At 47.0% G+C, this 26,699-nt stretch overlaps 1 protein-coding gene across 7 annotated transcripts in view; it reads left to right on the forward strand.

The window, feature by feature from the left end:
* The first annotated feature begins 1,070 nt into the window (after nt 1-1,070).
* Nucleotides 1,071-26,699, forward strand: part of GLCE (glucuronic acid epimerase) — a 53,712-nt gene continuing 28,083 nt past the window's right edge. Inside the window, exons 1-2 of one of the 7 annotated variants that reach the window (XM_051628860.1) lie at nt 1,071-1,131; nt 17,823-17,922. The gene's annotated coding sequence lies outside the window, so the exon portion shown is untranslated. The other 6 variants (XM_051628858.1, XM_051628859.1, XM_051628863.1 and 3 more) reach the window with 6 other exon arrangements.

The raw sequence follows: 26,699 nt of genomic DNA on the forward strand, positions 1-26,699 counted from the left end.
GAGGGATGTGGTCTCACCAGGGCAGAGCGGAGGGAGAGGAGACCCTCTTTGATCTTGAGATCAGTTTTATTCCTGGAAGGAGAGTTTGGGTATCTCTGGCCGGGGTGCCCCTGAGAAGGCAAAGGAGAGCGGCACCCACGGCCTGATGTCCCGCCAGGGCACTGAGCAAGCGGCGACATCCAGCTCGGGCAGCAATGATCTACTTGGACTTCACGAGGGAAAAGAGGAAGTTATTACAGCGAAGCTCGCAACGGGCTGGCAGAGCGACCTGCAGCCAGGAGCCTGCCAGGCCTCACCGAGAGAATTCCCACCCTTACTGAGAGAATTCCCACCCTCCTGAGAGGACCCACGCCCGGGGGGCAGGAGCGGGCTCGGGCACCACCGCTCGGGCGGGCGGCGGGGGAGCCCGTTCCCCAGCGGGAAAACGAACGCGCTGCCCCAAGAAAACGTCCCTCTACCGCACGGCTGGCGGACGGCTCGAACCAAACAGCCCGGCGGGCCCCCCGGCCCCGCCAGGCCCGGCTCCCGCTCCCGCTCCCGCTCCCGCTCCCGCTCCCGCTCCCGCTCCCGCTCCCGCTCCCGCTCCCGCTCCCGCCCGAGGCGGCGGCGGCTCCGCCCCGCGCGCCGCCGGGGGGCGGGGCTTCGCGCAGCCAACAGGCAGCCCCCCGATTGGCTGCTGGCAGCCCCGCCCCCCAACACCGCGCATCCCATTGGCCGGCCGCAGGCCCCGCCCACCAGCGCCGTTCTCGCGGGAAGCAGGGGCGGGGCGGGCAGCGCGAGGGGACCCGGCCCCGCCCCCAGCAGGGCGGCGGCGGCGGCGCCACGTCGGGGCGGGGCGGGGCTGGGGGGGGCGCGGGGCGGGGCGGGGCGGGCGGGAGCGGCCCCGCCGTGTCACCGGTGCCCCCCGCCCCGCCCCCCCCCGCCCCGCGCCTCTCCAGGCCCCGCCGGCGGCGCTGTCACGGCGCGCCGCGCGCCAGCCGCCGCGCCCTCCCATTGGTCAGCGCCTCGGGCAGGCCCCGCCCCCCGCGGTGCTATTGGCGGAGCGGCGCGGGGGGCGGGGCGAGGGCGGAGCCTCCGTGCGCCCCGAGCTCCCGGCGCTGGGCCCCGCCGCGGCCAGGCCCGCGCCCGCAGGTACCGACCGGCCCCCGCAGGTACCGACCGGCCCCCCGGCCCCCTGCAGCCCGCCCGGAGCCCGCCCCCCCTCCTCAGCCCCCGGCGGGCCCCGCTTCGCTCTGCGGGTCGGCGGTAACGGCGGCCTCGGGGTCTGTGAGCGGCGGGTTGTGTCATCCCGGGGCTGCTCGGGTGGGCTGGGGAGGGAGCTGGGCCTCGCCCCGTGCTGCCGGTGCCTGGCCCGGGTGGGGAGGCGTGGGGTTTCTCTCGGAGAAAAGGTGGGGGAACGGGTGGGGGTCCCCGGGAATGTGGGCAGGGGGCTGCAGGGAGGGGGGCTGTGGTCCCCGGGAGTGTGGGCAGGGGGCTGCAGGGAGGGGGGCTGTGGTCCCCGGGAGTGTGGGCAGGGGGCTGCAGGGATGTGCTGTGAAGCCTTCTCTGTCTGGTGGATTCCAGCACAGCAAGTCCTGCTTGGAAAGCCTCCAATTCAAGGTGAACCAAACTCTAGAAGGAGTCATTGCACTAACAGGGCTCCCTGTCCTGATGAGACCCCCAAAGCTGCCTCCTCCTCCTTGGTGGCATCCGGGGGGGGGGTCTGTGTTCGGTCTTGGGGCGGGTGTGGAGAATACTAAGGAATTGTGCTTAATCGTGTCATGCAACCTGTGGCTGTACCTGGAACGTTGGGATACAACAAAACCAACGTGAAAGCGGTTGTGGTAACATGTTCCTCAGGCTAAACTTGGCTCAGAATATTTTCTTATTCTTCATTTTTCCCCTTTGAGCTGAAGGTTTGCCAGAGTTTGTCAGAGCAAGCTCTGGAGCTGCTCCTGTGCCAGCAAACAGCAGCTTGCCCTTTGCTGGAGTCAGTGAAGTAGCAGCCACCTGTAAACCTGTTTGTGTGCAGGGTCCGTGGGTGCTTCCAGCCAGAGCTGTGGCAGGTGGGACAAGGTAGAAGCAGCTTTGTGAGGAAGGCAGCAGCAAAGTGGGGTTTGTGCTGGAGGGGTGTGAGGGTGAGAGCAGCCACCCTCCTTCATGGCACTTAATTCAGAGAGATGTGGCCTGTGTGTGCTCCTTGTTTGTCTGCTGGAGTTCAGAGTCTCTTGAACTGTGCAAAGAGGAGAAAACCTCATCAGCGTGTTCCCTGGGAATGGGGAAACTAAAATAGCATCCGTGATGTCTGTGAGAGCTGGAATGAGTGCAGGTGAGTGCTTGGGAAATGAAGACAGAAGGTTCCAGGATCATCTTGTACTCTGGCTTCTCTCAAAACACAGCCTGCAGATCAGCTGCCATGGGGCTTGCACGTGAGGCTGGGGAAGATCTCTTGCAACCAGAGGCATTTTGGGCACTTTATATTGTAAAGCAAAGTCATGAGAACAGGACTGAGATGTGCTTATGCTGTAGTGGCAGATAAGTTAGGCTGTGTGTGGGCTGTTCTGCCTCTGCCTGTTTGGAGGAGCAAGAAGGGAGCAGGATAGCAGGATTATGCAAAGTTTTAGTCATATGTTCTCCCTTTAAGCAAGATTTACACTTTGCAAAGGCAAATACCTGCAGCTGGAGGGGATCAGTGTGTGATCTTCCAGTTCTTCCACATGATACTTGTTGGCTTGGGGGGAGTGCACCACTCAGACACAGAAAGTGGGGGTTTGGGTGGGTTTTTTTTGTTTACTATTAGGAACTTGAGCCTTTTGGCTTGTTCCATTAGGCACAGGAGTTGCCAGTAGTTAATAGTTCCTCCACTTAGAGCTGGCCAAGCAAGAAAGGTTTTTAAGCACCTTATGTGCTTCACAACGTGGCCAGTTGTAACAAGCCTTAACAACATGTAGTGTTGCTGCCCTTCTGAGGAGTTTTTTGGCACAGTTGTGAAATCTGGGTGAAATATTTCACTCTGTTTATTTAAGGGCTTTATTTTCACTCCAGTGACTTCACCCTTCTGATACAGTTGGTGGCTGATAAATATAATTGAGGTCAAAGGCATCTCCATTATCCCGGTGCTCTCTGCCCTCCTTTTTAAAAAAGCAAACCCCTTCTTTCCATGGTAACTTCCATCACTATTTTGTCTGCCCAGCTTGTGGAATGGCTTTGGAAGACTTAGTAAGGAGATGCTGGTACTTGTCCCTCCAGGTGGGAAGCCCATTCAGGGTCCTAAGGACACCCTTAGTACACTTCAGGAGGTAATAATGTCACTGTCTGCGTTTGGGATGGTAGCTCTTTCTTTTTAAAATAATCAATAAGAGTGTCTTAAAGCACAGCCTGGGCAAAGCTGCCCCTTTTGTACCACACAGTGTGTTACACAGCTAAAAATTAGTAGGGACCTGAAATGATTAGTATCTGGCTGGTGGCCCAGAAAGAGGGAAAGCTGGGTCTGGCAGCCTTTGACAGTAATTTTCTGTAAGACAAGTGTCCTTAGCTCTTTCATTGTCCAATTGATCCTTTAACAATAGAGCTCCCCTATGTAATGCTGAGTCTATAGTGCTACCAGGGCAGGAAAAACAAGAGGTGCAGTAAAAAGGGGGTCCTGGGGGACTGCTGCAGAGAAATGGGTAAAATGTGCCAAAACAGCCACAAAAAGCCTACCAAAGTAATGTTTGCCAGGAGTGGCAGTGGCTGCCTGCAGTACTGTTGTGACACGAGCAGGTGATGATGAAAACTGTTGCTTTGTGCTCATTTTGCCTTATGATCTGCAGAGGTTTTCTCCTTTCATGCTCTTCAGGATCTCTGCTCCTTGGGTGAGAAATGGGAAGTAAGAATAAGTTGGATTTCACGTTTCAAGTGGTTCTCTTTCTCTGAAGGTTTAATTGAGCTGGGAGACTAACAGGCATCTGCTTTTGGTGTGTCTTAAACTGGTTGCTTTAGTGTTTGGGTGTGTTTTTAATGAACCAGCTTTCATGTCTGAGCTGCAGTAAGAACTTAGGTGGAAAACCAGCAGAAATGGGATCTCTAAATTGACTCACTGCTTCAGCCTCGTGCCACAGACCTGACATGTCAGGAGAAGTTCCCCTTTTTACAACATTCACATGTTATGATTTTCCTCCTTTTTTTCCCCCCCCCCCCCCCCCCCCCCCCCCCTCCCTACTAGTTCTGAAGTTCTGCAGCCCCTAAATAAAATGTTGGGAATAAACACTCACTCATATCTGGGGTTATTTGATCATGCAAGTAAACCTGGGGCCACTTGAGCTTTTCTCCAGTTACGTGGGATTTTCACTTGTCGTTTCTAGAGCAAAATGTACATTTCCTTTCCTGTCAGCTCACTGTTTCCTTGACCCCCCTCACCCCGTGACCCAGCTTTTTCTTCTGTTTTTTCACCTCCTCTCCTCTTGGCATCTGTTTTGCTTCCTCATCTTGACAGCACTGGAGAGTGGCACATCCTCTGTGGGTGAGGAGCAGGCTGCTGGGGTTTGAATCCCCCCTCCCCACCAAACTTTGTGAGCCTTGGGGCTTGCTTCTCACCTGGGTGAAGCAGGGCACGAACCCCTGGCAGGACAGAAAGACTTTGCAATAATCTAGCTAATGTTTAACTAAATTTACTTGAAAACCACACATAGCTTCTGTGCTTTAAATGTTAATATTGGATTTGAAATATTGGAGGTGACAGATAAAACGCATGGTAATAAGATCCTTCTAAAGAAGGCTCACTGCTAATTCCAGAGGAATGAGCCTTTAATTAGTGCCTTATCTCAAGTATGCCACCTTTTCTTTTTTCCTCGTTTGTTTTGCTTGTATTATTAAAGATCAGCTGGTGTCCCCTGATGTGGGATCCAATTGGCTGGAGTCACTTTATACAATCTGATTTACAGCCTCCTGATTCCACGTAGCTTGTTGATCACACAGTAAATTCTTTTGACCATGTTTTCTGGAGGAAGAATTTAATGTAGCCTAAAGTTGCAGTTTTGGAGATCATGATGTTCAGGGAAGACTCCTGTTGCTGCCCAAAGAAATGGAGACTTTGGAGCACGGAGTCTTGGCTCCTTCAGGAATTGTGTCTTTTCTGGTTCATTCTCATAAAAACCTTAACACAGAATTTCAGCATAAATGCTAAGCAGTAAGGTTAACCACTCCAAGAAAAAACAACCCCAAGCTCCTTTGATCTTGAGCTTTAATGTGTCTCTCCTGCTGACCTTGGTACAGTTGAGAACAATAAGGTTTCTGTTCCACTGAGGTTCTTTTCAAACAGGCTTTCCATGGCAATGTTGGTTTAAGAATATGTAAAATAGAAGGTAAGGTTTTTAAACTTGAGCAAGTGTGCATGTAGTTTGGCTCCAGATGGAGAGACAGGCAGATGGTCTGGATCAAGAGGCAAAGTGCCTAACAAAGCTCAGGTGAGCAGAGGGTTCATAGAATCATAGAATCATAGAATCATAGGGGTTGGAAGGGACCTCGAAAGATCTTCTAGTCCAACCCCCCTGCCAGAGCAGGGTTGTCCTGTCCCACAAGGTGCAGTGTTTCTTCTCTTGAGTGTTCCCTGGAGAAGGTGCTGGTGAGGTACCAGGGTTCAGCACGTGCTCTGCCAGTGGAAGTGGAGACCCCTGTTTGCTGGGTTTAGAGCTAATGCACGGACCCATGGAAAAGCCAGGCAAGACCAGAGGTGAAGAGAGAGTGTAAAATGAGCTTGGCTTGGTAGCAGAGCCCTGATAATCTCCTACATGGCAGGAACTAGGAAGGTTAATGCTTGGTTTAGCTTCTGCACATGGCTTCTTCTCCTGCGTGGTGGAAATTGGGAAGGATAATGCTTGATTTAGCTTCTGAAGTGGCTTCATTCATGCTTAGTGTTTTCTATTCTGCCTCTTGCCATGAAAAACGAAATTGATTCCAGAGTATTGGAACTTCAGTCCCTTGTAGGGTGCTGGTGAGTGCAGTTTAGTTTGTGTTTCAGCACAAAGCCTTCTGGAGAGGTCACTTTGATAGGAGTGTCCCCATGCTGGTCTAGCAGGGGAAATGGGGCTGTTGGTGTGTTTCTTTTCCTCTTTTTAATTGCTTTAAGGTATGCAGGAAATTCCAGAAGGTTTTGAAATGAAGCAGTTCATCACAAGCTCCTGGAGCTGGTGAGGCTGTGGGGCTTCCCTGGGAGGTGAAAACTCAGGGTCTTTATTTGTGCTTCTCAATCCTGGAGATGCCAGAGGTCCTTGTCTTCAGTCAGTGTGTCTGGTGCCTGAAAAGGCAGTTTTGTTCCTCATAAACTTTGGTTTCCATCTTGAAAGTGATGTGTTTTCCCTGTTGCCTCCTGGGTAGGGTTTTCCTGAAGCAGCATTTTTGCTGTGAACCTTCTGCAGAAAAAAAAATGAAGTCTAAGGCTGAACAGAACTAACGTCTTTTACCAGTTATTATACTTAATGAATATTTGAGTTTCCCATAGAAACCTTCCCAACACCACCAAAAGATACCAATTAATTTCTGCAAAAAAAACCCAACAACTTGAAGAAACAGAAAAGTGGTTCCTGTTGGTCAGTGGAAAGGGACAGATGCCACCCATGTTTCTTCCCCCCTGCTGCTGTAGTGGCACCTGAGCTGGGTTGCAGGCCCTTGGTGCTATCCAGGCTGCAAAGGGAACTGGGGCAAGAAAATCAGCTTTAAATATCCATGCCCTAAAGGTGCTGTTCTTGTTGCATTCCCACAAGGGACCTGAAGCTTTGGGATCTGCAGTGCTGGGATCTCCATTCAGTTTTTGTGGTGTTTGCCACATTTTTAGCTAGAGTGGAGTTGTTCAAGTGGACCTGTTGGATATCCTTCACACTAGATTTGATGTTACTTTTGTTTCCATTCATATTTTCTCTGAAAAGCTGTTGGTGTAGGCTGGTGTTTTATGGGATGGCTGGATACTGCTCTGACTGATAATGAGTAATGGGTGGCTGCTGGCTTCATTTTCTTTCTGATGATTTGGTTTAAGCTGCAGTTGAACAGATGCAAGCTCTAATTGCTAAATGGCTTCTTGAGCTGTTGAAGAGCATGGTTTGCAGGTGTGACTGGTTGTTGTGAGCAGGGTTAGTGAGCTGACCTGGGTGGCTTTGGTTGCCGAGTGTCTCAGGACAGAGAGATGTCCTATGTCTGCAGAAGCCTCTGTCAAATTCACATTCTTCTCTGAAACTAGGATTCTGGTTGTGGTATGGAGAAGCCTTTGAAAATACACATCTATTTTAAATTTTATTATTTTTTTATTGCTGTGCCCATGGGATTTGTTTCTGCTTTTTGATAAGGATAAAACCATTTTCTTTAGCATAATATTGTTAAAATGTCAAGTTTGGTTTTTGGGAAGTTGACCTGTGACTTCAAGACGTATTTATTCATCAAGCTCTGCTGTTGAAAAGGAGAAGACAAAGCTGGATGCAGAAGGCTGCTGGTTATGTTGTCTTGGTTGATTTTGTTACTTTAAGAATAAGATGATGTTAACTGCAGAGTGTATCTCAAGCTGAAGGACTAATCGGCTCTGGCCATCCCTGCTGTTTAATGTAGGCTTTCTTAAGCACCCTAAGAAGCTTTCCTGTCCTCCTAGGGCTCTTGGATGTCTCTTCCTAATGATAAGTGTCAACAAATGAGATCAGAGCATCTTCTGCTGCAGTGAAGAAGTAATTTCCTCGGTGTGGAGAGGTTTTAGTTTGATACACTGCTTCTCCACCTGGCTGAGAAACTAAAATAGGTCACGCACTTCAGCCTGCAAAGGAGACAAACATCGTGGTGAGGCACAGTTGCCAGTGAGGTCCTCTGGTGCTCTGAGACCATCTGGTTTGTGCTGGGAAGGAAAACACCTGTTCAGGCAGAGCTACTGGTGCTGGGAATAACTTTTCCCTGGGCTTTTGAGGCTTTTATGCTGGTTGATAATCAAAATGTAATGTAGAGCACTAGGGTTGTTCTACAGATGGTGGAAATGAAGGATGAGGCATCTGTGGAAGGATGGGGAAGATGCTGAGTGTAATTGGAGTCGTGATTTTTTTTTTGTTAAATATATTCTTAGAGTTGGGCACCTCTACTTCATGTTAGAACTGGAGCTGAGTAGTTTTTTTCCTTGCCCATATGATGAGTTTGCACTGGAGCTGCCATGCAGAAGGTGAATTTAGATAAAACCCTGACTATATGCCAGTCCCACACGGAGATGTTGGAGATCTTCACGCTTTGTGCAGTGACAGCCACCTTCCTCCACATCTTGGTGGGCCTGGCTGTATTTTTCATTTCTTCCAGAAAAATCTGAACTTCCCAAGAAGTTAAGCTATTGGAAAAGCTACTTGCTTTTTGGGTAGGTGGGAGGAACAGCTTCATTCTGCTCAGCCATATGTCAGTGGGAACGTAAAGCCAGCAAGGTTTTAGAATTAGGATTTTTCTTCCCTGTAAAGTTGGTCAGACCCTGGCCCAGGTTGCCCAGGGAAGCTGTGGCTGCCCCATCCCTGGCAGTGTGGAAGGGCAGGTTGGATGGGGCTTGGAGCAGCCTGGGCTGCTGGGAGGTGTCCCTGCCCATGCAGGGGGTTGGGACTGGATGGGCTTTAAGGTCCCTTCTAACCCAAACTAGTCTATGATTCTATGATTTGCAGACAGCTCGTTGTCTGCTGAGGGAAGCACTGTATTTCCTCATAATGTCTCACCTAAATCTGCTCTCTTCCAGTTTTACTCCATTCTTCCTTGTCCTCTCACTAGAAGCCCTTGTCCCAAGCCCCTCCCCAGCTTTCCTGGAGCCCCTTCAGGCACTGGAAGGTGCTCTCAGGTCTCCCTGGAGCCTTCTCCAGGCTGGACACCCCAGCTCTCTCTGTGGCTGAAGGTTCAAGTACCCCTGCTGTGTCTGAGCCTGCCAGCGATGCCAGCACGTCTGTGGGAGGAGACCTGGTGGGGATGGAGGTAACTGGACCTTCACCCTGGGCGACTCAGCGAGCCCCCACAGCAGTGATTGCCAGGTTGTGCAGCAACTTGCCATGACCCCTCAGCTTGCTGAGCAGTGCCTTCACACTGCCATGGGCCCAGGGGGTGGTTTCTGGCTTGGAAGCTGGGGCGCAGTGAATCCTGGGTGGCCAAGCTAAGTAGGTCGGTTATTTTTAAGTGTTATGACTAATTTATAAATGCCATTATTTTATAGAGCTGAGGTAGATCTAAATACTCATTCTTATGCAACGGGGGTGGGGGGCTGTTTGCAACAGAGAACTGGTGCTTCACAGTAAACAAATGCTTTGCAAGGGAGGGCTGGAAGTGTTAGAGATTATTTTTAAGCTTTAAGCTTTGCGTGCCTGGAGATTTTTCTTTAACATGAAACAGTTTTAGAACAGAAAATCTTTGGTGGTATGTAATGCTTCCAAAACCCTTGGCAGATGGGTAACTTTGTTTCCAAACAACAAATACTTTAGCTGTTTAATGCCTGTTCCTCCGCGTGAGCAGCACTCTTGGAGAATGTTCATATTAAGCCTGCAGGGAATTAGATTTTTTTAAGAACTGTTTCTATTATGTTATCAGGACAAGTGGAGAATTTTGGAAAACTTAATGCATCATGTGGGTTCATTTGTGTAATATCCCAACTAACATCACACTGGGGAAAAAAGGAGAAGTACAGTCATAGAATCATGGAATGATTAAGGTTGGAAGGGACCTGAAAGATCACAAAGGTCCAACCCCCTACCATGGGCAGGGACACCTCCCACCAGCCCAGGTTGCTCCAAGCCCCATCCAACCTGCCCTTCAACATTGCCAGGGATGGGGCAGCCACAGCTTCTCTGGGCCAGGATCTCACCACCCTCACAGCACAGAATTTCTTCCTAATATCTAACATAAATCTGCCCTTTTTCCACTTAAGCCTTTGTGTTTAACCCTCTCAGTCATGCTCCAGTGTTTAGCCCTCTGTAGTTACTGAAAGGTGCCTAATTGCTTCCTTCTGGTAGGGAAGTTGCCTTATATAAAATACATATATAAAAAAGCTGTGTGTGCACTAGTAGACGTTCTTGACAAGCAGGATCAGAACCCTTGAAAGCTGAGCAGGAGCAGCACCTTGCTGAGAGGTGAGGATGGCCAGACATGAGGTGTGGTTTTGGTTTTCATGCCTGCTAGGTGCTCTCCTCCATAATCAGGTCTTATTTCCAGTAGAGGTTTCAATCAAGGGCTTTTTTTGTCTCTGAATATGTCATTTATTACTGCTCTGGACAGGAGGTTATGGATCCCTATTGGTGTAATGTGGAGATGTTTGATCTTTGAACTACATCACAAAGTAAATATTTGCTGCTTATCTCACAGGAGTATTGCATACCTAGAAGGTGTTTTTTTTAATTATTATTGTTTTTTTAAACTTTAAGCTGAATGGATCACAGAGCTGGAAATTATAGTCAACACCAGCAGTGAGTGTTATGCTGGAGACAAAGGGTTTTGCACAGTTGTGAGTTGTCTTAGAAAGGCAAGTCTTGGCATGGCCTTTCGGTAACAGTAAAGTATTCTTGGTATTTGTGGACTGTAAAAGTTATAGAGTAATAGATATGCAAATGGACTGCCACAGCACTGCAGGCTGGGTACTAATGTGTAACTGGGACATGGTTTTCAGCTATTTGCAAAAATTGGCTTTCTTGCAGGAGGGAGAGATTTATCAGGTTCTCACCTTTTTAAAGATAATTCTCAAGCCTCTTACCTAAATACTTTTTTTCGGTGCGTTTTATGGTAGTGGTGGCTTGGGAAGATGAAAGGTTATGGATCATTTGCAGGAGTGCCACATTTTGATGGCTGCTTTTCGTGTTCAGAAGACTTCAGGTGATGCTGCGTTTTTCTGACACGTACTGAATCGCTTCATCTCCTGGCATAGGTGTGTATAAAAAGGGCACAGGATCAGGAGGTTAAAAGTTGGTCTATTCAGTGCCTGGAAAACCTCAGCTCAAGCCCTGGAAGTATCAGATTTCTCTCAGCCTGGGAGTGCATGTTGCAGTGGTGGTGGAGGAGGCACACAGGAGTTTGGTTTTGCAGGCTCATGTCCATCACACATTCTGATTTTGCCTTAAATCCCCCTGTGATCCAAAAAACCTGTTTTACCTGTAAGTTTTTAAAACTATTTAAACTTTAAAAACACAACTCTCCGTCTTCCCCCTCTTCATGGTGTATGCAAACACTGGCACTTTGCCTGACATGGGTTACATATTGTGCAGTTCTCATCCCACATATCTCATACTGGGCACAATCCAAGGTCCACAGATCAGGCCTTTTGCCTGAAGTTATGTGCTCTAACTGCAGTCTTAATCCTTGCTGACACAACCAGTTCAAAAGGACCATCTGTAATACTCTGTGGTAAAATGCTCCAGAAGGGCCACTGACCAGGAAAATGTTGTGGTTTTTTGCCTCCCAAGTAACTACAGTTGAAACTGGGCCTACCAGTTTCAGCCCTTACACTCAGTTTCCATTTGAGGTGGTTATCTTGCAGAGAGATGACTTGTGGTGCACTGTTTTTTAATGCTTGTGGAATCATTAGCAATCTGCCTCCTTGACAGGCACTGTGAGATTTTGCCCCTATAATGTTGGCCACTTCTCTGAGAAGATTTAAGCTTTCTTTGCAAAATGTTGCAGCGTGAGAAATATCTAACAAGATGCTAGGCTTGACTTGTGACAGTGCTTTCCCTTTTTCCAACAGCTGATTTCCCCTTAAACAGTTTCCCAAAGTGGAAGGACTCCTTAGGGACTGCAGGAGGGTTCCTTGTTTTCTGGTCTCTGCTGTCAAAGCAAAACCTTCCCCAGTCCAGTGTGGGGGGTTGCAGAGACCCTTGGAACGTGGAGCTGGCAGCAGAGGTGTTGTGTTGTGGCTGGAAGAGGGTCAGGCCTTGGATCACATGTGTTCCATTTGTGGCTGCTTGAGGGCTGAAGGCTTTGGTGGGTTTGTTCTCTCTTGGCATCCGAGTGCCCTCTGCTGGCACTGGCTCCTGTCGTGCCAGCAGTGACTGTGCTCTGTGGGCTGCACCAAGTCCTGCCAGATGTTTGATGCCACCCACAACCCCCTGTTGGTATCCAAGTACAGTTCAGTCTCCTGCCTAATTGCAAGTATTTCTCTTGGGATGTGCTTTAAAGATTTCTTATGCCCCTGTTGTGCCTTGTGATGTTAAGGTTTGGATGGGGAGCAGTGTCGAGCTCCTCTCCTGTTGCTCCTGCTGACTGGGGCTGCATGGGGGAGGCTTCAGGGTCTGACCAGGATGGAAAATGAGACTGGGATAAAACCAGCACAGCTGCAGGGGTGAAGCTCACAAAGCTACTGCTGGTCAGGAAGGTTTGTCCTGCTCAGGGAGTTGCAGGAGCTCCTACTCCACTCTGGTGGCTGTGGAGGATCTGTCTGCCTCTGTTTAGCTCCACACTGTCTCCAAAATAATTTATCCTGCCTCTGTTTTTTGTAACCCAGCAGAGCCCCCACCTTGTAGGACAAGGAGATCAATCCAAAATGCGCACTTTTTTTTTTCTTTTAACTTTTTTGCTCTAAATAACCACTTTGCACTAAGTCAGAAAAACCAGCTGTGTTGGGGTTGAGCACTGCATGGCAGCACTCGGGAGGGATGGTTTTCCTGCCTCTGGCTGAAGCTGAGGGGCTGGCTGCACCAGCCAGTGCTCGGGTTAGCTGGGTTTAACCCCATGGGCCTGAGTTAGGCTGGTTCCTCTTGGGCTAAAAAATTCCCTTCTCGCCAGAAATAGAGTTGGAGGAAGCTGAACTGTGGTGGTTAGATGGGCAGAAATCAGAATGGAGCCAGAATCAGCTACTGGAGCGAACACTGATAATTTTTCTTAAAGTGTTTGGCAGGGGGTGGCACAGTGTTAGTGCTGCTTTGTTGCATGTGGGTTCAGGCAATTAAGAAGCCCACGTCTGCTTGGAATATTTCATGAATATTAATGCTGTCTTCCTACTGAGCAGTTAATTGGGTGCTATCACTTTAACCACCTTATTTAAATTGAACAGTGCACTTAATAAATGATAAATGTCAGAGTGGAGCTCGTGTGTTCGGGGCATTGGAAGCGGCTGCTGCGCCTGCGCTGCTGCTCCTCTGGCCTCTTCCAACAGGCTGATAATAACCTTAAATCCCTGAGCTTTTGCTGCCTCTTGGCATCTCGGCTGGGACATCAGGTTTCAGCTTCCACGTTGCTCTTCTGACTGTCTGTACCAGCATCCTCGGAGGTGACAGCAATGCTGGGTTATGGAAGAAACCTCCCCCCCTTCATCTCAGTGGATGGGCAGGGCAGCTTTGGAGAAGCCGAGCTGGTAATGGGCACTGTGAGAGCAGAAATCCAGATCCTGGGGTCTGGGGCTGTGTCAGATGCTGGGTCTAAACTGGGTAACTTGGAGCTGTTGGATTCTTGACTCAGATGGGAAGGTGTTAAAATGGAGCTTGGGGAAGGAATTGTGTGTCCTGCCTGTGGATGCAGCTCAATGTCAGATATGTGCAACAGCTGGAAGCAGAGTTGAGATTTTTTTTCTCTTAGGCTTTAGAAGCAACTTTTTAGAGATCGCTGAAGTAAAATACCAGCTCTTACTGTTTAACAGAAATGAGCTAAAATCCTCCTGTCTGGCCATGGAGAGAAAAATGCTAGTTTTATGGATTCGTGAGAATAATATGAACAAAATTAGTTGAACTGGTTTTGGACCATCCCTTCAGGATGTATCCTGACAGCTTTAGGACAAGATCCTCTAGCTTCTCCTACTGCAAGTCTCTCTCCTGGAGAGGCTGAGTACTTGTCTCTGTAGCTCATTAGCCTGTCCCCTCTCTGATGAGCTTTGCCTACAGTCAAAACATTGATTATCCAAGATGAAAAAAGTCTTGTTCTTTCATGTGAGGCTCCCTCCAGGGAACATTTTAAAACTTTGTGCAAAAGCTGGAGTTACCCTGTTGTCCAACCTTACCCTGCTACTGGAAGGGCTGTACCTCCTAAGGCAACCTGTGGGCAGTTACAAGCAGCCCTTTTATTTTTTTTTTAATTAAAAAAATAATTACATGTAATAGTGAAAGAAAATTAGTTCTTAAAAAGTGCAGCAAGTCCTTGCTGTTTTCATTGTGGTTGCATTGCATCCCCACAGGGGTTTATAAAGCACTGGCCTGGATCTGGAAACAAGATTTAATCTGCAGTTGGGAGTTTGGAATTGACTGTGCCAGGGGAGGTTTAGATGGGATCTTGGGAACAATTCCTTCCCCAAAGGGTTGCCAGGCCCTGGCCCAGGCTGCCCAGGGCAGGGGAGCAGTCCCCAGTCCTGGAGGGATTTCAAAGTCCTGTAGATGTGGTGCTGAGAGACATGGGGCAGTGGTGGCCTTGGCAGGGCTGGGGAATGGTTGGACTTGATGATCTTCAAGGTCTTTTCCAACCAAAACAAAGCAGATGGTTCAGACCTAAGAGCAAAAACATGCCTCTACTGATAGTTAGAAATCTCTCATTTTGCACATGTGTTTGGAAGAACTCTTGATAAAGGCACAACTGCTTGTATGTGAATTTTGCCTTCAACCTGGAAGTCAACTCATCATCTGCTGAGGTGCTTCCTGAGGAGCTGGCACTTGAGGCTGCTGCTTCCAACGTGCCTTTGGGTTCCTCTGGACACAACTTATCCTCCCTCCATCCCGCGGCGCTGTGTGAAGTGCCGCTTGTGCCTTCTCCCACTTGCTCTCTGTCTGCTCACCCTCTGGCTCCTGCAGTCCTCGTGGAGCTGGCGGGATGTCTGACTGCCTCAAGATCTCTATCCCCCTCCTGAAGGGATCTGCAGGGATTTCTGTGCTGCTGGAGCAGTGCCCTGGCTGTCCCCTGGTACAGGCTGTTGGCACGAGCTGCCTCTCGCCTTGAGAGGAGCAGGGGTAGCGCACCTGCCTGGCTGCTCCCTGCTCAGCCTCCAGGCAATCTCCTGGGTTTATTTCCAGGCTCTGCAGCTGTTCCTTCTGCAAGCCAGGAGCAGACAAACATAACTTGGCCAGATTGGTTCTCCTCACTGTGTCCAAGCTGTTGCAGGGATGCTCCGTGGTTATTCTCTGTTGGTTTGTAACGAACCAGCCAGGTCCTGCCTGCCTGGGGACAGTGGGGAGCAAGGGGGTCTTTGTCCAGCACTGATCCCTGCATCAGTGTTGAACAGGACTGTGGCAGTTTCTGGAATTGTATTGATATTTTAGAGAGGAATTTCTCCTCATGAAGAGATGTGGAGATATTTCTGCTGCCTGTGTCAAAAAATAGCAGGAATGTGCAAATCCAAATTGTCAGTGGGTCTCATGCCATTGACATGTCAAACTTGGTGATTACTTTTAAGACTTGGTGGAGAGGCACAAGGTGAAAGACTTTCATGGGCAGAATCCTCTAGACGAGTTTGGTTTGAGCAGGAGCTGAACTTCTGCAGGACTGGCTGGTTCTCCTCGAGTCAGGTTGACCAGCAGAGCTGGTTGGAAATGGTGCTGGGGCACAGCCCTGTCAAAGGACGTTTTGGAGTTTGAGAGAAGGAAGCTTCAGCATGTGAAAAAGAGCTGGTTCACTCCTAGGCAGAGATACTGACAAAAAATAAGGGAGGTGTTAAAAATCCAGAGTGCCCTTAGGAAGTAACTGCAGGGAATCATGAGCTGTATTTGTGGCCCGGGACACGTATCATTCCAAACCATGTGTCTTAATACTGTAACACTGAAATAAGGGATTCTGGCATCACTTTTCTTTGTTTTCTCCTCCTGTGTAACTCGTATCACAAATAAATGCTGTCTCACACTATCTAGAGTAACAATAAAATACTTTTGTTACCCAGTTAAATTGATCATAGAACCCCAGACTGGTTTGGGTGGGAGCGACCTTAAAGCTTGTCCAGTCCCACCCCTGCATGGGCAGGGACACCTCCCAGCAGCCCAGGCTGCTCCAAGCCCCATCCAACCTGCCCTTCAACACTGCCAGGGATGGGGCAGCCACAGCTTCTATGATGACTCTATGACCAGAGTGGAGAACGGGGGAGTTCCCACCTTGCTGCTTGCAGGCAGCAGGGTGAGCTCTTAAATAATGAAGTAAACCTCTTAGGGGAGCCAAGTGAAGGGCTTTCTGGTAGATGTGATGTGAACGTGCTGCACAGTCTTTAAAAATACATGGGGTGTGTGGAGTGGTTCTCCTCTCCTGCAACCTGGCTGGAAGGAGAATGCATGTGGTGCTTTGTAGGTCGATTCTTGGCTTTGTTTGCTTCAGTTTATAAATGAGTGCCAAGAAGCTAAGTATTTTGTTGTAAAGATGTTTTCAAAGCAATGTAAATTATTTCTTTTTTTTTTTTTTAAAGAGAATCGTGGAAGAACAAGCTGACAATTCAATGGTGCATGATGCACTAATAAAAATGTGTGGTTGTGTTTAATCCTTTAAAGGAGAGCGGAGCAACACGGGGGTTATCAGCATTCAAAAGGCAAGACACAGGCTTAAACCTATGCAAAGCCTTGGAGAGAGACTGAAAAAATGTAGCCAGTTTGTTGCAGAAAGCTTCTGACAGGCACATCACATCTTTGAAAGTAAGATTTGAATTATTAGAGCTGCCTTTGTTTATTAAATTGAGCCTCCAGCAAGAGGATTATAAGAAGAAATACCGTTGCAGGCTCAAGTTGCTTTGGCATAAATTTTAATGGGTGATAAAATTTACTTTATTGAGCTAATTCAGTGAGGAAATTCAAATAGTTTTTAAAAAAGATCCAGGTGTGCACTAGATACCTAAAGAAATAGACTTCTTTTATAAGGAGTCTGTTTTAGAAGTTGTAAGCCTCCTTTTCTGGAATTCAGTTTGCTTTTAGTGATGGGTAATCCTTTTAGAACAAGACTCCTCCAAGGCAAACCCCAACAGAAGAGTTTTTGTTTAGTTTTAAATGGGGAATGCGAGGGAAGGCTGCAGAGGGCTAATAAGAGAGCAATTATACACACTATTGCCACGTTGAGGAAGGGCAGAGACCGTTAAAATGCCATTTTAGGAGTTAATTATATGGTGTTTCAAGTTGATGCTGGTGTCCGGGTTTCTGTTTAATTCCCATATAGCATTTATTTAGGATGTGGTGGTCGTGACATCTAATTTCTATTTTAAGGAACTTTGGGCTATTGTGATATGAAATACTGTCAAAAAAATATAAAATCTTCCAGCCTCCATAGGGTTTGTGCGTGTTGGATTTGATTAGGAGAAATATGCAAAAGCAATAAAGGAGATGGAAAAACCTTAGCAGATATTTTGGGGCCGGCACACACACCATAAATAAAGCATTGCAGTGGAATTTGGTTAGTTAAATCTCTTCTGAAGCTCATTTAATAATTCCAGAGCCTCTGCTGCTGCTCAGATGTAGCCGGCTGTAATTTGTTTCAAGGTTAGTCTTTGACTTCTCTTTTATTAGCTTTTCAGTTTATATTCTGCCACTTGTGCAGTTTCTCAAGTGAAACTACATAATGGTTGAGCTAAAACTGGGATCCTTTAGATAGGGGCTTTAAATTGGAATTCTTCAGAAATGTTTAATGAAAGCTCTGCATGAGGCAGATGTCAGGATTTACTCTTCAGTTGGGTAGGATTGGAGGGGGAGCAGATTAGGCTCCTTTGCAGTTGATGTGCTGCCTAGAGGAAGTGACATTTACGCTCTTGATCCTTCAGTGATTCTGCATGTCAAGAGCTGAGCCTTGAAATTCGTCAGCAGTGCTGTCTTAAGAGCAGGCAGGGCTGAATAAGAGGATTTTTACAGATAGAGGGGGGAAAAAATTCAACTCCGAAGGCTGTGGCAGATCCTTAAGTACTTCAATTTTTCCTTTTTTTTTTTTTTCTTTTCTCCTCTCTCTCCACGTCTCACCTGTAGGAAACTAGAGAGGGAAATCCCTTTAAATCACCAACCGATCCGTTTTTGAAGTTGAAAAATCTGAGATGCATTAGAATTCAGAGACCTCCCTTCGCCCAAGGTAAGAGAGGAGCAGATTCTCCCTGTTCCCTGCTTAATAAATGTCTGGATTGGGTTAACTGTGGGGCTGGAGTTCCTGTGATGTGTTCCAAGTGCTGTGGATGCCTAACTGGTTAACATCCCTCCCGTTAATAACTTGCAGCTGCAGGAGGCATCATATGGCTGCGTGTTTACAGGAGGGGCTCAGCCTGCCAGGAGGAAGGGAAGCTGCTGAGCACGGGGACTCCACCAGCTCCTCCCTGGGGCTCAGGCAGAGATGAGCTGCTTGGTTTCCTTGTGCAGCTGAAGGGTTTGTTTGTGCCTAAAAGCTGATTTTCAGAGGGTTTTGTGTTCCCCGTGTGGACGGTAAGTGAGCTGGGTAACTTCTGAAGGATGCTGAGTAGGGGAAGTAGGGTGGAGGTGGTGAAAAATCTCACTTGACAGGGGTGGTAGCTGCAGGAATTTGAGGAAAGGTGAGACTTGGTGAGATGTAGTTATGTTACCATGGTATCCATAAATTACTCCAGTGTGAGCGCTTGTAAGTACCAGTGGTGAATTACTCCGGGTAAGGCGGTTTGTGAGAACAGGTCTGCAGGCTGCCAGCCCCTCTCTTCGTTTTTATGTGAGAAGTGTGTTCATTCCTGCTCCTGTATGTTGTGGATCATTATCCATGCTGTAAACATGAGCTTGGTAGCACAGAAGAGGCAGGGTTTTTAACCTGTTGTTCTTGCATAGAGGCTTTGGGCTAAAATACATGGATTAAAGTGAAGCGTGGCTTCCTGTGCCTCTAATTTTCCAGCAGAAGTTTCCCCCTCATGTTAAATCTAGTGATTATGTTTTGTACTTAAACAATTTCTTTACTAGCCGTGGTGTTTCTGGCTGTGCAGAACTTTAGGAAACCTAATTCAAAAGGAGAGATGCCAAACCTGGAAGGTAGAAAACCTTGTCTGGGGGTTCCACTGTGCCTCCTGCATTACAGCTGGAAGATAAAAGCTCTCTTGGAGCTGCTGTACCAGACAAGTGATTTCAAAGCATTTCAAAATGATTAAAGGAAACTTTAAACTTCTGCCCGATAATTAATACATGCTGCCCTTGTGTGCTTAGGCTGAAATGGCTAAGTTTTATTTCTCAGGCTGGATTCATTCAGCTTGGGGTGAGTGCTCTGTGGATCTGCTGAGGTTTGTCTCAGAACTCGATGTACAAATGTCAAGCCTGCACTGGTGTGTGTGATCTGTCATTTCCAATTACTTTGTGCAGCAGGACTGTCTGGGGCACAGAATGTTTAAAATTCTCTCCTTACTTTTGAGTGAGCAGAAAAGAACATCTGTGATAGCAATTAAAATCTTCAGACAGAAGTAGGAAATGATTTTTTTTTTTAACTGGAGGGGCAAACCTGTTTGGAAATGAAGGTGGTGTTTGCAAAAAAGCATCCATTTTGTGTTGCTGCACTGTGCCTCTCTAGCCTTTGTGCAGCTGGAGTAGGAAACAAACATGCTGAATCCCTGTGCTGGTTGGGTTTTTTTATCAGTTGCTTAAAACATTCCCTCTTCTATCACTTGCTGTATTCTCCAAGCCTACTCCTGAATTGTTTAACTTGTCAAACTCATCATCCTTCCCAGTCGTCTTCAAGCTTAACTGATCGTAGAATATGCTTTTTATTAACAACAAGGCAATAGAAGCTGAGAGAATACTCCTGTTTAGTAGGGGAATAAAGTTTTGCTGCCAGGTTTTAAATATATATCCTCTTAAACATGCTTAGCAATCTGCTTATGTGAGCATCATGAGGTTTTATATTTAAAGTGGAGTGATTTTTTTTTTTCTTTAGGATGAAAGTAGTTGAAGATCTGAATCGTGAGGGACAGATGAAATTAAGCTGCAGAAGCACTGATGGCAATCTACAAAGCTTTAATGTGTTAATGTAGTCTAGGCATTATACATATTTAGAAGTAGTCTAGATTGAATACTGGAGAAAAAGCAGAGTTATTCATAGGCTCCTGTCTTGATCATGTTTTCCTGTAAGTGATGGATGGCATGAAACAGGGCTTTGAAGGAGATACTACAACATTATTTTCCTCTGTTACAACTGCATCTGATATTAATTGCCCCCAAGTTCAGGATTGGTTTAGAAAAACACTGTGGAGGGTGGTAGATGAAAGAAATGATGTTTTCAGAATTTCCTAGCTTTGTGTGGACTTTTTTTGCCTTCATGAATTATTCAACTTTTCAGGTTGGTATATTGGTGTATGAAATATGTTTTAAATGACATTGAGTCAGCTAATATGGTGAAGGGGAAGGTCTGAGTGGACTAATAATTAATCTGCCAGGGGGAACAGCAGAAGATAAGCTATTGACAGTTTATTTTGTACAAACAGAGCATTTTAGCGTCTGCACTAACAGGGTGTTTTGATAGACCAGGACTGAGCAGCTTTCTAGAGCCAGTGTCTCTGTTGCCTTGACCCTGGCTGGAGCCTCTGGATGCCCTGCAATATCAAGGAATAATTTATAGGCTCTCAGTGGGGTTGGAAGAGAATAAGGAGTGAATGCATTGAATGTTCAGGTGGAAAAGGGAGCCTGTACCATCCAGAAGAAAAGATATAAGTATTAATTTTATTTTTATGCCTGCCTATTGAACAGCTGTTGGACAGAAGCTTTATGAGAATATATTCCTGGCAGTGGGAGGTGTGTGGGCACAACTTCTTTAAGAAACTTTTATATTCTTGGTGAAAACAGAACGTTTTGCCTGCATGTTCACATGTCTTACTGCTGAAGTGCCAGGTTACTATGGGCAGGAGCAACCCCTGGCTGTACCCTCCTGGTGAATGTGCCTGTGGGTACCAGGTCTTGTCTTTGACTTCTGCATCAGTCTGCCTTTCATCTACCATCTCCAGGTCAGTATTGCCCTTCCAGAGCAGCAAGGGCATCCCAGATTATTTTTGCAGGCAGGTGCCCTTCTGTGAAGTCTTCTTGTCCTTGTTGATGGCTTCAGTTAATGTTCCCAGAGCTGGCTGTTAAATTAGCTTCTTCTCTAGTAGTTCTGCAGTGGTCTCTCATTCTACTTGTGCTTCAGTGGTATCTGTTGGCCTGTAATCATTAGGATGAAAGCTTTTTAGGCTGCTTGACCTATTGTATATTTTAAATAAGAGTCTGTGTATCTCTAGGACACCTGCTGAAGTTTAAGATCCCTTGTATCAGTCCCTCAGTAGAACATGGGTGGTGTTGAGGCTGCAGAGGAAGTTTTAAGTTTTTCATTTTATGTTTCTACTTTGTGTTAATCCAGACTTCAGGTAACTTGTAACTAGCAGCATCTGACAGACTGTCATTTTGAAGGCTCTTCTGACCTCACATCAAACAAGGGGCTGTTTCAGTCCTGAGACCTCCCCAGTGCTGGTGCTTCCATGCTGCCACCTCCCAGCTCCTGGGATGCTCCTGAGATCTGCTGCACTGGGACTGGGTGGAAAGAGGTGGTTGCAACGAGCTTGTTAATTGCTTCTCCAGTGACCTAGTTCTCTTGCTGGGAACAGATGTGTAAGCTCTCCCTTCCTCTGTATTTTATGATCATGGTGGAGTCTAGACTGGCATATCCAGCGCTGCTTCCCCAGCAAGGTGAGCTTTTGTTTTTTTTCCAAAGGACCAGCTTCTGTTTGGAAACTCCCAGGAGCTGAGTGTGTTTTGTGGAGGTGAGCCAGGCTGTGCCTGGGGGCTGTGTCCAAGCACACTGCTCTGAGCTGCTCTGGAAATGTCACATCACCATATCTGATTAGCCTAACGTGGGAATTTGTTTCTCCAAGCAGATGGCAAAAAGGTGGTTTAGTTAGTTTGTACCTGCTTGAAGTAAGTCACTAAATGTGAGTTGCACCACTCATTTATTAGGCCACAGCATATTCCTGGTGGATATTGGATTGCAAGCTCAAAACCACTGAGGAGCTGGGCAGGTGTCTGCAACTAAAACAAAACCAGACAAAATGTTAGACTGACCTAAAGCTCTTGGAGCTTTTACAATAATCAGCCTTTGCAAAGGACAGTGATGGCCATTTGCTCTCAAAAAAACTTGCCTCACAAAGATTTTTTCTAGTAAGTTCAGCATTTCTCCCGTAAAATATCTCTGGAGCTGGTTGCTTGCAGGCTTGGCTTGTAGGGCCACATCTATCTGATGGTCACTGAGGTGACACCAGGGGCACACTGGCCTTTGTTCACCCTGTTGGACATGGGGACATGCTGCCCCCAGCCTAGTATTAGTTCTCTGTCATCAGGAAAAGATCTGCTGTTGCAGTCAAAATAGGGCCTTTTCAACCATGTCTTCAGAGAAGGTGGAACTTCTTTATTTTTATTTTTTTCTTTCCCTTCTTGGAGAAATCCACCTGGCAGAAGGAATAAAGTCACCTAATAGTTAACTAGCACAGATGATGAACTCTGTGAAACTTGCAACAAAACCATGTTTGTTTTGCTGCCCAGTATTTTGGGCTTTGTCAAGTGTGGTTCTTCAGAAGGATGTGGTGGGTTTTGTGCTTTAGTAGGTACCAGGCACAGCAGAGCCTCTTGTTAAACCCTGCCACTGTGTTCCTGTTGCCTGAGGAGTTAATCACGCTCTGGGTGTTCTCCCGGGAGCAGCTCCTGCACTTGCTGCAGCTGAAAATCTCCCTTTATCTTCCTGCTGTTCCCACCCTTGGCAGCCTCTGAGCATCTCCAAGAGGCATAAATGGAAGTGAGACCAGCCCAGGAGGCAGCTGGAAGCTGGGAAGTGTTGCTGTGCCCCCTCAGGGAGTGCCTTGGGGTTGTGTAAGCAGTTTCTCAGCCACAAGGGTTCTGTCTAATGGAACAACAGGAAGCAGAGCTAATGGGAATAGCAGAAGGGGAAACCAAGCAGTTTGGGGCTGTGTGTGTTAAGTGTCAAAGCTGACAACCTGAGGTGCCCACATCAAGTTGGTCAGAGCTGCTCTTGCTGCATGCTCTATCAGCAGGTCCTGGGCAGCTGGATGGTGAATCCAAATAGCTTCTCTGGGCTGGGGTGTGCACAGGGGGGACCTTCCATCAGCTGGGCACCTTCCTTTAGGTGGTAGGACATCCGTGGCTCCAGACATTGATATCAGGAAAGGATGGGGGGTAGCCATCAGCCTTCTCTTTGCAGAGTGCTCCTTAAATTCAACAAGAGGAGCAGCACAGCTTCCTGGTGCTGTGAGATGTTCTCCACCCGGAGTTTTAGTACATTTACTGCATTATGAGGTTTCCATTAGTGCCAGCTAATTACAGGGACCGTGTTGCATTTGAGTTGCAATTACATTGACCAACAAACAACAATTAGCTTTAATACCTGTTTCTGTGTGTCGGGAAGATGTAATTGCTTGCTGGTTTTGACAAACTATTGCTAATTTCTGTACGTGGGTTTCCCTCTCTTCTGCAAGAGGCTCTCAAGACCCAGCAACCAGTCAAGTAAGAAGATGCAGCCCATGACAGTGTCTCTGTGAATGTGGCAGTAGCACTCTTCTGGTAGCTTTGCTTATGGCATTTTAGTGAGAGGACAAAGGGTAATGGATTAAAACTGGAGGAGGGGAGTTTAGGTGAGACATTAGGAAGAAAATCTTTAGTGTGAGGGTGGTGAGACACTGGCCCAGGTTGCCCAGGGAATCTGTGGAAGCCCCAGTCCCTAGAAGTGTTCAAGAACAGGTTGGATGAGGCTTGGAGCAACCTGGTCTAGTGGGAGGTGTCCCTGCCCATGCAGGGGGTTTGGGACTGGATGGTCTTAAAGGTCCTTTCCAACCCAAACCATTCTATGATTCTGCACACCTTTCTCACAAGCAAGCACTTTGCCTTTGCATCCCCCTGACAACACAGAGCCTTATCAGCACCTTTCCTGGAACATGGCACTGGCTCCAGCTCCAATGGAAACACTTTTGGATCCAGCTCATTGCAGTAACTTCCCTTAGTGCAGGTAATCCACTCACACCTCTGGATGATTCTGGTTAACAAACTTCATCTCAATCCGTGTGTTTTCCATGGTGGAGCAGTGGCACAGCAGCCCAGGGCCTGCCTCTGGCTGAGGGAAGCCTGCCTGGATGTCTGCTCTGATGGAATATCAGGAACCCACCAGTAGTTTCAGTGTTTTGTGCCTTTGCTTGGGATCTTCTGGGCACCATCTTCTCTGAGGGTTACCAGCAGCGCTAGGCAGGAAGTCAAAACTGCCCCGTCTGCATGATCAGCCAGTGCTTGTCATGCATCAAGCAGAGCTGCTCGTGGTGCCCACAATAGAAGTGCTTATAGATGCAGGGGCACTGACTGCTCACACTGCTGCTCCAAATGTTTACTTGGAAAATTCTTTTTATGTAGATGTTCAGTAAAGCTGCTAGCACAGAAATGCCACGAATCACTTGATCCTGTCTGCACAGGCAGCCTCCTGCTGCAATGCATATTGCTGAATGTGTTCAGCATAACCAGTCTCATCAGCAAAGCCATTGTGCATGCTTAATTGCTGCCTGGATCTTTGCACGTTTGCAGATTATTTCTTTTTTTTGGCAATGCCATTGCCAGTTGCTCAAAAGAAAAACTCCCCATAAAAAACCAAAACAACTAACCAACCACTTAGGGGTAAGTTATGCTTGCAGTGCTGCATTTGTCAGTGGCAGACCTATCATTACTAGTACAAGCTTTAAAAAATAGCTAAGATTAAAGCTCCAATAAATATTAAATACATACTAAATAACCAAATTGCAGATAATCCTTTGAAGTGTGTTGCTAATCAAGCATTTTTACGGGGGTGTGATGGGTTCCAGCTGCAGTGATTTAAGTGTCTCCATCTTAACAGCTCTTGGCCTGTGGCAACGTTATATGGTGAAGATTAATGATGAGGTATGGTGTCGTTGTCAGGCTCAACACATTGTTCTTGATATATTTTCATTAGATTAATGACCTCATGGTAGGATAGACATAACTTGTCTATACAGCAATAGTTATGTTTGTGTGTAGATAGATTGATAAAGCTCTGCTCCCTTCCTGGCTGTTCTTCTCTCAACTCTGTGTTTCTCCTGTTCATCATCTTGCACATTGGTGAGCAGGCAACCAGGATGAGCTGGTGCTGTGTGTGCTGACTTTCCCTGGGGCCAGTCTCCTCAAGAGCTGAAGTTTTCCTTTCTGCACAGGAAGGTTTTGAGCTCAGCTCCAAAAGCTCTCCTCTGAGTGTCCTGTTTGTGGGACTGAGCCGAGTGTCTCAACGGTGAAGACATTTGTAACATCTCTAAAAGGGAACCTGTTGAGTGATTTTTATTGAGTGGAGATTTCTTTGAGCTTGTTGAATCCTGAAGGCTTCATTCTAAACATATTTAACTGAGGTTAAACAATTGTGGGACTTTGTTTTTGGTAAAGATACTTCCATTTTGGTAAAAGCTCTTCCTCAAAAGAGGCAAATCTATTCAAATGGTTTTACCTGTTGTAATCAATGATCTTAAAGGTCTTTTCCAACCAGAACAATTCTGTGAAATCTTAAAACATTATCAAATTTAACCTCTCTAACTATCTGCAGGCTTTCTGGGTCTCCAGAGTGTTTTCTGGTGACCTGAGCATCTGTAATTTTTGCTGGTTTGGGATGTAGTGAAGAGGGTGAGTTGTTCACTGGGAATGGACAGGAAGGAATATAAACCGCTCTCATCAGAGGGTTGAGCCAAGATATTCTAATATTCTAGTGCCAAGTTAAAACTGGAAACACTGTCTTTTCCTGAAATCTGCACAGCAAAACCAGGCATTTGTACTGATATAAAAATAGGTAAAAGTAGTGCAGTTTGTGTTTAGATGAGCACTTCAGAAGCTGCTGTTGCAAAATGTGCTGCTTGCTTTTTTTTTTTTCTCTTCAACAGTAAAAGATCATCCAGGAAATGTAATACAAGTATTTCAGATCAGGAGGTAATATTTAATTGACTCATGTCCTCCTCTTCCCTGCTTCCTCCATCAATGAGTTGCCTGCTTCATGGTTTAGAATAGATGGCAAGGAGAGGAGAGAGAAGGTCAGTACTCGTGTAACTGAAGTTCTTGGGAGCCTTCTCCTCAGTATTTTCTGTTCAGTGTGTTTGTAACTTGTGTCTTTGCTCTGAAGAATATCCTCTGCCTGGGCTTTAAGTTTCTGCCCCAGTGTCTTTGAGACAGCAATTTTTGTCATGGGAAAATGTGTGGGTTTGGAAAAAGAGAGTCCCAGTTTAGTCACACCTCAGAGGCTGCAGGTCCCACGTGGAAGGTCGAGGGTGCTGATCTGGAGTTCAGCACAGGAGCATCCTGGGGATTAGCTTCATTTTCATCATGATTAGGAGCAGGGTTTGGGTTGGCTTGGGGGGGTTGTTATTTTTGCTTGCAAGTACAATTTTGGCAAATGCTGCTTGTTTTGGAGATGCTTCCTAATGGAGGAATTCTGAATTTACTGGACGTACATTTTTTTTACCTGTTCTTGAAGCTTCATGAGGTTTGCTTTGCTTCTCCCCAAAATAACTGGCTTGATTGCATCCTTCCTGTTTTTTCCTCCTGACTTTGAAACCTTCCTGGCTATTAAGCTTGTGGTAGAGTTGCTGCCTACCTTTGTGGGGGAGAGGAACAAATGGGGCTTGTTGGTGTTTCACAGCAGTTTACTTAAAACAGAAAAATTGACTCCTACTTCTGCAGAGCACAACTGGTGTTGGAAAAGACAGGTAAACCACTAAACTGAGTTTCCTTTAGCAACAGGAACAGATGCACGAAGTGGTGATGATTTAACCTGTTTTGGAAAAGGTGATATTTTCCTGCTGCTTCTGACTTGCTGTCCTGATGTGTGTGTGTTTGTATGAATAC

This window comes from Apus apus, chromosome 10 (assembly GCF_020740795.1).
Source record: "Apus apus isolate bApuApu2 chromosome 10, bApuApu2.pri.cur, whole genome shotgun sequence".
Lineage (NCBI taxonomy): Eukaryota > Metazoa > Chordata > Aves > Apodiformes > Apodidae > Apus > Apus apus.